The sequence below is a fragment of the Empidonax traillii genome, unplaced genomic scaffold (assembly GCF_003031625.1).
Source record: "Empidonax traillii isolate 1590-97213 ecotype Southwest subspecies unplaced genomic scaffold, ASM303162v1 scaffold196:size3368384, whole genome shotgun sequence".
NCBI lineage: Eukaryota > Metazoa > Chordata > Aves > Passeriformes > Tyrannidae > Empidonax > Empidonax traillii.
In genome coordinates, this window is record NW_020955389.1 from 264,367 (window position 1) to 275,360 (window position 10,994).

The 10,994-nt window shown below is 38.4% G+C and overlaps 1 long non-coding RNA gene across 1 annotated transcript; it reads right to left on the reverse strand.

Moving 5' to 3' along the window:
- Nucleotides 1-1,102: 1,102 nt before the first annotated feature.
- On the reverse strand, nucleotides 1,103-9,734 carry LOC114058974. The gene is made up of 3 exons (XR_003571557.1): nucleotides 8,369-9,734; nucleotides 8,054-8,216; nucleotides 1,103-2,192 (listed from the first exon to the last, which is right to left on the reverse strand). It is a non-coding gene; the product is annotated as an uncharacterized LOC114058974 (long non-coding RNA).
- Between the last annotated feature and the right edge of the window lie 1,260 nt (nucleotides 9,735-10,994).

Genomic DNA, 10,994 nt, shown 5'->3' on the forward strand with positions numbered 1-10,994 from the left:
TCCACTGTATTTGTTATGATTCTTAGAGTGAAGAGCATTTAAGAATTGCTTACTGAACAGGCTGAACATTAACTCAGTAAGGACATATCTCATGTTTTAACATATTTTGACTTAACATTTACAGTTACAACAAATTTTCAATAAACATCCATTTTATATATTCTGCTTTCATGTTTATTGTGGGCTTCATATGTCATAGCTATTTATTTCCCTAGGATTCTAAACAGGCATACAAAAAACCCATACATAAAATGAGCTACATTTCACAGAACAGGATACATGTTGGTCCTTGTAATTATTCAACATGGCATAATCTTTTAGTAGGAGAATACGCTTAACCCTGTGCTTAAATCTGTCTTGTTCATTAAAACCCTTTCTAAACTGTGTAATTAGGGCTACAAGTTATTTGGTATCTGCAGCGTAGCATCATATTCCTTTTAAGGCTTATAGTGTCTTCCAGAGTATTTCTCTTAAGCAACTTTTATGCCTCCATCTACACTACTACTCATGAGTTCTTTGCTTTAAGTGTTTTGGTTTATTTTTCCAGTTAGGATATCAGTTTTAATGTTAGGAAAACTGCCCATTGCACTCATTCACTGATGTAGATCTTTCTCAGAAACTTCATGATGACGCTGAGTCACAGAATCTCAAAATATGGGAAGAGACCTCACCTTCTCCAACTGTCCACTCCCCTTCTTCCTAACACAGGGGCAAGTTGAACAAGTTATTCAGGACTGTGTTCTGCTGGCTTTTGAGTATCTTAAAACATGACAACTCTACAATCTCTCTGGGAAATCTCTTTCAAGGTTCCACTACTTTCACAATAAAAAAGTTTTTCTTATATTGAAGGAGAGTTTCCTTTAGTTCATCTTGTCCCATTGCCTCTTGTCCTTTCACTAGGCACCACTGAGAAGACTCTGGTTCCATATTCTTTACTCTGACTCATCAGGTATTTATACACATTGATACAATCCCCTGAGCCTTCTCTTCTCCAGGCTAAACAGTACCAGTTCTCACACACTCTGTGTTGGATGCTCTGATTCCTCAAACATTTTTGTTTGCATTTCACTGCACTAACTCCTGTATGTTCATGTCTCTCTGTACTGGGGAACCTGGGACTGGACACAGCACTCCGGGTGTATTCTCCCTGTTGCTCAGCAAAGGGGAACAATCAGCACCACAGCATGTTGCTGGTCTTCTTTGCTGCAGGAGCACTTTGTACTAGTGCATGGGTTATTCCTCCTCCAGCTTAGGACTTTTGATTTCTCTTTGTTGAATTTCATTATGTTACTGTTGGCCAGTTCTCCAGCCTGGTCCCCCTGGTGTTTCAGCCACGACCCTCAGTTTGGTATCATCTGCCAACCTGCCAAAGGTGCACATTGTTCAATAATGGAGGTCATTAATGAAGACTATTACTGAATAGTACGGGCTCCAGTAATGAACCGTGGGGTAAACCACATACTAATTATTAGTCTTCAGGTGGGCTTTTTTCCACAGATCAAAACACTTTTGAGAACATCAGTTCAGCTTGTTTTCAATCCACCTCACCGTCCCACTTAGCTGGCCCATACTTCATCAGCTGATCTACCAGGAAGTCATTGGAGAAAACATCAAGAGCCCCACTAAAGTCAGCACAAACTGTATTTACTGCTCCCCTCTATCCAACGAGCCAGTCATTTAATTGTGGAAGACTCTCCAGTCATTTAAGTTTGAATTTCCCTCCGTAAATCCCTGTTGACTAGTCCCAATAACATTCTTAACCTTCTTGTGTTTGGAAACGATTTCCAGGACTATTTGCTCCATCACTTTCACTTGGATCAAAGTGAGATTGGCTTATCTGTAGCTCCTTCGAACCTACAACTTGACTTGCTTGAAGACAAGAGTAACATTTGTTTTCTGCCAGTCCTCAGGAAACTTTTCCAGTTTTCATGACCTCTTCAAGATTCAAATATCTTGAGTAACCGAATGATAAGGAGTGGCCTCGCAACAATGGTGAGTCAATGAGTCTTTGTGTCAAGCCTGTTGGGCAGTCCTTTTTCTGGCCTACCACTTGTTGATCCATCCATTACATGATTTTGTGTTTGCTGCTCATTTTCTCCTGCTGAGATGTCTTCTCAGCTTCCATCTTAGTTTGTAGATTATTTTTTCTTCTCTCTTGATTCTTTTCTTGATTATTTTGTTAGAAACATGAACTACAGTAAAAGCCAAAAGTTTACTATACAATATCATATTCTTCACCACTAAGCGGTCAGTCACTCCTCCTGACACTGATTAATAAAGGTACTCTTAATTAATTGCCTTCATTTCCATACTTGATGTAAGCATGAAGTAATATTAATGTGACATTAATAGCCAAGAGTGTTATTTGTGGCAATACTAACTTGCCAATATGGTAGGATATGGGGCCTGAGGATATTTCAACTTCCTACTTAATCAGCAACTTCTTAGATATGAGTGATACTTTGATCAGCTATAAAATAACTATTGCTTTGGCATGATAGTGTCACTACAATATCTTCTGCCTGCAAAGTTTTATTACCAGTATTTATACTCAGCAGTATCAAGTTTTATTTCAAAATGTTTCAAAACCTGGTCTTACCGGAACCATGACTAATTTTGTGTATCATACTTAAGGGGTGTTGATAAAAATTAAAAACAGTTTTAGGCAAAAAAAATTGCTGTTACAGAAATGGAGTGCAGCTAAGTAAAGAGATGAATGCATGCTAGCATTGCTTGACACGAGCTTTATAGAAATTATACCTTGTCAAAGTACATATAAGTCAGTTTTGCTGCAACTTCCATCAGAAACTAAATAATTACAAATACTCATAATTCTTCCAGCACTCAAAATCTCAAGATATCATCATTTTAAGTCTGGTTGTCACAGTGACTTCAAGAAATTATTAGATGGTTTGTTCAGTGTAGATAGTTAATGATTAAAATGTAAGAAAATATCAGTTTGAGGTCATAAGGATTTGACATACCAAGAAGGTACCAAAGGGTAATGAATTGCCATGTGTCAGCTTTTGGGAGGTAACTGTTCATATACATATTCCTTCTCTCCTGCAAATGCAATACAATGAAAGGTGGTTTTTCTTTCAACTAAAGAAGGACAGGCCACTTCACTTTTACTCTAGGTAAGAGAATGCACATTCTAGGTAAGAGGTGCACTCTCTAGGTAAGAGAGTTCAACATGGCACTTTCCTATGTCCCAATAATTTGTTCATTTCCTATATGTATCTGTAAGAGATTGAATGTAAAGGTGCTATTAGGATTACCCAATCTAATATCCTGCAGAGCAGTAACCAGCACATTTCATGAAGTAATTTCCAGAGTGATAGCAACAACTTTTTGATCTAGATTACATATCTAGAAAGACATCTCACCATCAAGCACACCACTTAAAGATAATTGATTTGAAATATCTCCTAACATGTCAGTGATTGTATATTAAAAACTTATTTATTCTGATGAACTGGACCTCAAAACTGCAGGGGATGAAGAATAATATCATTTCCTCATACGTGATTACCAAGGTTAGTTCACTTAATTTCTACTTTGACTACAACTGGTATTATCTTCAAGGCACATTCCATTCTCTTTCCCTGATTGTAAATGACTACTGGAATTGCCATAATAAAACAGATCAAAAACCTATCAATCCCCATGACAGAAGGTTAACGTGATTGTTTAGGGAGACAGCATCAGAAACTGATCAAGGGTAGGGCAATGTTTTGTAGGAGTATTCTCCATACTTTCAGGTACATCCTGCATCAGAGTCTTCTTTGGGGTTGCTACATTTGACCTTGCAGTCGGTCCTTCTAAGATTTGTCCAGTCCCTTTTCTTTAACTCCCTCATACTCCCTGCCAAATGCTCGATCATTGTTATGGCTGATGAAGAAAGCTCAGCAGCTGTTGAGCTGGCATACTCACCATGCAGCCCGGGAGGCTGGTTGGATAGCATTCACGTAAATGGGGAATGAGCGGGTGCTCCACCCTCGTCCTGCTCCAGCGCTTAGTTAGGGCTGGGCTAACAGTTACTCCAAAGCAAGTATGAGAACAATAAACAATAGGTCACTTGTTAGTTTGTTAAAAAAGCAGAATTTTAGTACTTTGGATGCTGAGAAGTTTTCTCCAATTTATAGACAAGCAAAATCAGAAGGGCAATAGAAATTGGCTTTTCAACAGACTGACTTGAAGAAGCAAGTAAGGGCCCCTTTGGGGAGTGGTAACTAAGTAACTAACTAAAGAGGTTGCAATTCAAGAAGATGAGAGAGATGGAGAAGGTCCCCAGTGTGCTGGGAGACTGATTACTGATGCATACATATGAGGGGAGTAGAAACCCAGAAGAAAGCAAGAGATGTCAAGGGCATACCTCAGTGAGCAAGACATGTAAGGTCTATTTGGAGAAAAATTTCTGGAAAACCAGGAAGATTTTGATTTTGGAACAAAGGGTGATTATAGTCCCTCTCCGTGATATATAGATTATAGAGTGATTATTTCTATTTCCTAGAAAGCAGGATGCTGCATACATTCCTGTAAATTGCCAGGATTATTACTATTGGGCTATTCTCTATCTCCCTTCCTAATTAGCAGAGGCTTTTAATATTGGCTAACCACTCCTACCAAAGGCAACAAATTTCTTCTTTACATGCAAAACTGAGAAATTTAATTCCTAGGAATTTATAGAACTGTAATCACAGTAATATTTGCATACTTTATAGCACAATAAACCAGATTTTTTGTCATGAATTTCCAAAGTGTAATGTAACACTTGAGATTTATATGGAGATGTTAAACCCTGAAGGTTCATTGAGTTTTATTAAGAAATGAACCATGATTCAGCTTTCTCAGTGCACTGTTTAAAAATCAATGACACAACTGCATGTGTAAAGTGATAAAAGATCATGATAATATTACTCTATATATTAACACTTTCAACTGTGGTATACTATCTTCCTTTTGTAGTAATTTAATTCTATGCCTTTTTAAAAAGTGTCATACTAACCACTTTCAGAAAAATTGGCCTCATGGCCAATCGGCATTTAACCCAAAATAGTTTACTCTGTCTGAAAACTTAGTGACAATCTGATTAGCTTTTTCCTAAATACAATTTTCTTTGGAAAAGGACAACTAGGCTGTGTCTGAGACAGACATGGAAAAGTATCCACTTTCTTTCCAGAGAAAACAAGGATGGTTGTAAGCCCACCTTGCCTACCTCCTTTCAGCAGCAAAACTAAACAGGAAATTTCAGTTTGCTCTTTTCTTCTAGTGTCATATTTATATCAATAAAAACTGATGTGAAAATGTCAAAAAGCTTTAATTTCAAGTGCCTCTGTATTACACTAAGTCCAGAGTTCTAATACATGAACAGCGCAAAATCATTTGAAAAGTAGTTGTCTTTTTTTTCCCCTTCTGTTACTTCTGCTGAAATGCAATTTGAAAATAACACTCCACCAACATCCTGATTTTAAATTCCTGGCCTAAATTTAATAATGGTCATTTCACAGATATTTGTTATCCTGCCAGCGTCGTCCCTTAGCTGTATATCTCTTTTCTTCCCTCATGGTTTTCTCCCCCTCTTACACGTGTATGGTATGGTAGCTAAAACACCAGTGCTAGGGTAGACTCCACCGGTGTCTGCACTTTCCGTAAGTTTTAATTGCTTTTTTTCTTTAATGATCATGACACAAGCACCATGAAATATGTTGATGTCATATAATTGGGAGCATCAAGGATGCAAACCAGGAATATCATTGAATCATCATAGAATGGGTTGGGTTGGAAGGGATCTTAAAGATCATCTAGTTTCAACTCCATTGCACTGGAGAAAAACTGCATCAAATGAAATGCAACAGCTTAAAATGCAAGATGCTGTGCTTGAAGTCTAATAGCAGAAATTTTTGCTCTTTGTGTTTATGATTGGAAACAAGATTTTGCATATATTTATCACACAGGAACCAGTAGGCAAATGGAGCCCAGAACATATTGGGAAAGGCGTTGCAGAGGTACTGAGTGCCAGTTCGTTCCACAGTGGCACTCAAATGCTTCAAATCTGAAGAGAGTGGGAGATAAGATACTGAAGTACCCATTTTCTGAGGCATTTACTTGCTAACCTTAACCTGTGTTTTATTTTGTATTTCCCCATGCAATTACAGTATTATAGAAAAGAATTAAATACTTTAAACACACTGAAAAATAATGGGAGGATATTGGATGAGATGTTGTGATTTAATTTTAGCTCTTCTCACCACTACAGTGCTCTTATTTTACTATTTTTCTTCTTCCTCTGTACCTTTGCCAAGTGTGGAAATTAACATGAATCTCTTTGTCAGTGTATCCCTGCTGTGCAAGCGATTTCTAAACATCAGGTTGAACTGCGTAAGCAAACCGACCTTGTGCTTCACACTGCTGCAGCCAGGCTGCTCCCAAAATGTGAAGTAATTTATGTGCAGTTACATTATATATGAAACAGTGCTGTAAATATGAGAGCAGTTTAAGGCTTGTATTTTAAAACTCCTCTTAGCTGGACAGAAGAACAGCACTCCAACCTTTAAGTGGAGTCCATTTTCAGAGATTCCTCATTAAAAAGTTCTCAGTGACTGTGACTCAACACTTGTGAGCAAAATTTTCCTCCAAAGCCAACCTTTAGAATCTGTTTTACTTCTGTTGTGTTCACACGAGTGCCTTTCCCCTCAAAGGATCAGAGATTTTCTGCTGTACTTTGGTGATGAAAGCTTACCATGTCTTGTGCTGTTGTGGTGGTTTTGGCTGGGGTAGAGTTAGTTTTATTCACAGTAGCTGGTATGGGGATGTGTTTTGAATTTGTGCTGAAAATAGTGTTGGTAATGTAGTGATGTTTCTGTTATTGCTGAGCAGTACTTGCACAGCATCAAGGCCTTTTCCAGCTCCTAACCCCATCATCAGTGAAGGGGCTGGGGGTGCACAGGGAGTTGGGAGGGGACAAAGCCAGGACAGCTAAGCCCAGATGACCCAAGGGACATTTTGTATCATACAGCATCATGCTCAGGACATAAAGTGGGGGGAAGAAGAAGGAAGGGGGACCTTCAGAGTGATGGTGCTTGTCTTTCCAAGTCACCATTATGTGTGATGGAGTCCTACTTTCCTGGGGATGGCTGAGCACCTCTGCCTGTCCATGGGAAATGGTGAATTAATTCCTTTTGTTCCTTTGCTTGCATGCATGGCTTTTGCTTTTTTCACTGTTAAACTGCCTTTATCTCAACTCACAAGTTTTTCTTACTTTTACCCTTCTAATTTTCTCCCCCATTCCACCAGGGGAGAGGAGTGAGTGGCTGTGTGGGGCTTCATTGCTGGCTGCAGTTAAACCATGACAGCTGTATGGGGAAAAGTGTAGCCAGCAAGTCAAATGAAGTGGGTTTTTTTCTCCTTTATGTTGTAAATATGAGGTCATATATGATGTACTGTGTTCAGTTTAGAGCTTCTCAATAAAATGAGGACATGGATACACTGGAAGTAACCCACTGGAGGGCCACCAGGGTGACCAGGAGGCTGGAACATATCACACACAAGAAGCCCTGTTTGTTCAGCCTGCATGAGGGAAATCTAATGGGAGCTCTTCCGTTACTAAAAGATGATAGGGACAGTTTCTTCTTGGTATACAATAAAAAAAAGTAAGAGGTAATGGTCCTAAGTGGTAACAACAGAAATTTTGATTGAAATTTAGAAAAAATATTTTCACTGGGAGAGTGGTCAAACACTGAACCAAGTTGCCCATCCAAGCTGTGGAATCTTCATCTTGGAAGCTATTCAAAACTTGACTCAACAAGGCCTTGAGAAACCTGATCTAACTTCCAAGTTAGATCTAAATTGAAAGTTGGCCCTGCTTTGAGCCGAGTATGGACCAGATTACCTCCAGAGGTCACTTTAACTCTAAATTGGTCCGTAGCTCTAACATAATCAGAATTTGCAATATTACCTTGCCTATGTAATCCTTTGGAAATACATGAAAGAGCCTACTGCTGTTATTTGTTCTCAAAGATGATAAAGCAACTCTTCCCTCTTAGCATCTTACCTCTTTCCTCTTGGGGTATGGTTGTTTTTTTCCCTAAGCTTACTCTTGTGACTCTTGTGTGTTAAAGAGGAAACTTCACTCGTGTTGACTTGTTGCTCCCTGGTGTTAATATTAATGTTCAGCCCCTTCCTTCCAGATTCTTGGTCACTCTATAAGATGCCACCTGAGGGTGACAAGTTTCCTACACGGAGGAGAAAGCAGTATGCTCTCATCACAAATAAAACTAACAGCATACTGGGTTGTACCAGCAGGTGAGTGGCTAGGAGACAAGGGCAAGTTCTTACTTCTCTTAAATTGGTGCTAGTGAGGCCATACCTGGAATGCAGTGTTCTGCTTCACCCACTCTCTGTCTCAAAAGGGATGTTGAGAAACCTGAAAAGTCCAGCAAAGTGGTGTGAAGATGGAAAGGAGCTATGGTGCACTGTGAGAACTTCCAACTGGATACTGAAAAAAATGTCTTTGCTCAGAGTGTGGTGCAGCATCAGGACAGAAAGACTGACTTCATCGTTGAAGGTTTTCAAGGCTCAGCTAGACAAAGCCATTGCTGACCTGATCAACTGTTAAAAAATCTTCCTCCAACTATGCAAGTGAACTGATTTCAGAGGTCTCCCTGATCAATATATTTATATTTCTGTAATTCAGTCTCCTATATTACATTGTTATCTCTCCTGCTGTGTTCCCTAGCTATCTCCATTTCCCCCCTTTTTTAGAGAGGAAAAAAACTCCTGTTTTTTTTCCAGAAAATAACTCTTCTATTTCTGCCTGTTCTTTGCCCATTCTTTTCAGTGATTTACACCTGTTCTTCAGCTCAGCTTCTCGTCCACTAGTGATCCCTTCCTTCATTTTGACCTGTTGGAATATGTTTTTTTGGGTCACACAACTCATCCATGCATCTCTCCTCTATGTCATCTCATTTAATGAGTGTCTCTGAATTTCAAATGCCTGCACAGTCTCCTCTCCCTTCCCTTGCCCTCTATTTTCATATCGCTCTTTCACCAGTCCTCCAGCTGCAGCGCTAATCCTCAGATCTTTTCTTCTGTCTGGCAACACTTCATCAATAGGTAATTTCCATTGGGTACCTGTTCAAGATTAGGAAATATCCCACAGCTTCTGCATCAAGTCCTTTTCATGCCTGTTTATTTTTAGTCGGATTTTATGCATTATAGAAACTGTATTTCTCTGTCCCGTGCCTGGTTTTAATAGCTAGTGGAGGTTTTTTTGGATGTGTTGTATTGAGTCAACAACAATCTGTGCGGGCATGAAAACATATAGTAACTCATGCAAACTATCAAGTTTGTGCAAGACGATTTTGCCTGACCTTTTAAAGACATGTGGTGTATAAATTAGTTCTGTAAGAGATCAATTCAGATCGAATTTCCCTAAATGTAAAGAGAAAATTGTACTTCCTTCATCTCACCCTATAAAAACATTTTTTTTTTTCTAAATGCTCTTTATTTCTTTGCTTTTATAGTCCCTGGACTTTCCTCAGCATTGGCTGCTTCCATTGTTAAGTCTCTGCAGTTAACTGTCCATCAGCTGTGATTAAAAGCAGAAAGCTGCAGCTGGCTCAAATGCAGGCTGTCTGTTACTCAGCTCCCCTGGAGAAGACCGTAAACTACAAACTGCAGCAAACCACAGATCCCATAGACTCTAACCAAGCCAACTAGGCACCAACCACTGCAAACTTCTCTTTGATTTGAAATTAAGTGGAAAGCTGAGAGAACATGCCACAACTTTTGGTATTAGTTGAAGTTCCCTAGACTGAGGAGATGCAACACAACGAAGTAAGTAGAACAGAGAGCAGATATAGCTGGTCTGAGGAGTGACAACACATAACTGACACAAATTTCTAATGCTGCAAACTCATCTCTATATCAAGATTTTAATATATTTGGTGATTTTCTTTGATATATCACTTCTTAAAGAGTCAGAAGACTGCATGAAAATACCAAACTTCACAGATTTCACACATGGAGGACATTGACTGCAATCTTCTGCTCATGGTGTACTTCAAACAAATTTATTTACCTTGAGTCACTCGCAGTCCTAAAGGTCTATTTATTGAACTGCTTTGCTCATGAAAACTGGCAATCATAGTATTTATTTATGCATGCTTATTGCAATATAATAAAATAGAAGAAGTTCATGCATCACATTGTTTCAAACCATACTTACGGATACTTATTTTTAGAATAGGTGCTTTGATGACAATTCAAATCTAGATAAAACATCTAAAACTGGACTATTCTAACCATCATTCCATAATTTTATATCTTTTTTTCACTACCTTTAAATGAATAGTCTCACAATATTTTGGAATAGGACTAGAATATCATGTTACAGTATGGAGACTATGCTATTTGTAGCAATAGAAAGGATTCAAATGAATTAGTGATGCTGAAACAAAGCAGAAAAGTTTTAAAATCACATTTTTTCAGCTGATAGTAAAATATAGCACAACTGAAGAATCATGGTTTTTACTACTTGCTTGTTTAGCTTCATTTTTTCTTTTATAATGAAAATGTTTGTAATAATTCATATTTACTCTATCTTTTTTCTTTCTTAGTATATGCAACCCTATATAAACAATGACACTGTCTAATGCTGCAGATCTGTTCTATTAGCTGGATACCAGAAAGCCTTTTAAGAATATGCTGTAGTATAAGCTGCCACTTGCTTTCTTTTCTGACTTCTGTATGTTGCCTTACCACAGTTTTATGTGCTAATTTTCCGCAAATTTTTGTCTTTGAAATATTCATACTAACTTCATCATAAAAACTGTGAGATAACATACCGACCATGGGATTCTCAGAGTGATCCTCTAAGGGATTTTCCCCTTTACCATCATGATTTGAAAAAACTTACATAAAAATACAAAGTGAGTCATGAAGGGCATTAGGGCTGTGACAGAAGCTTTTGCCTGACCTTTTCTGGGATCAGG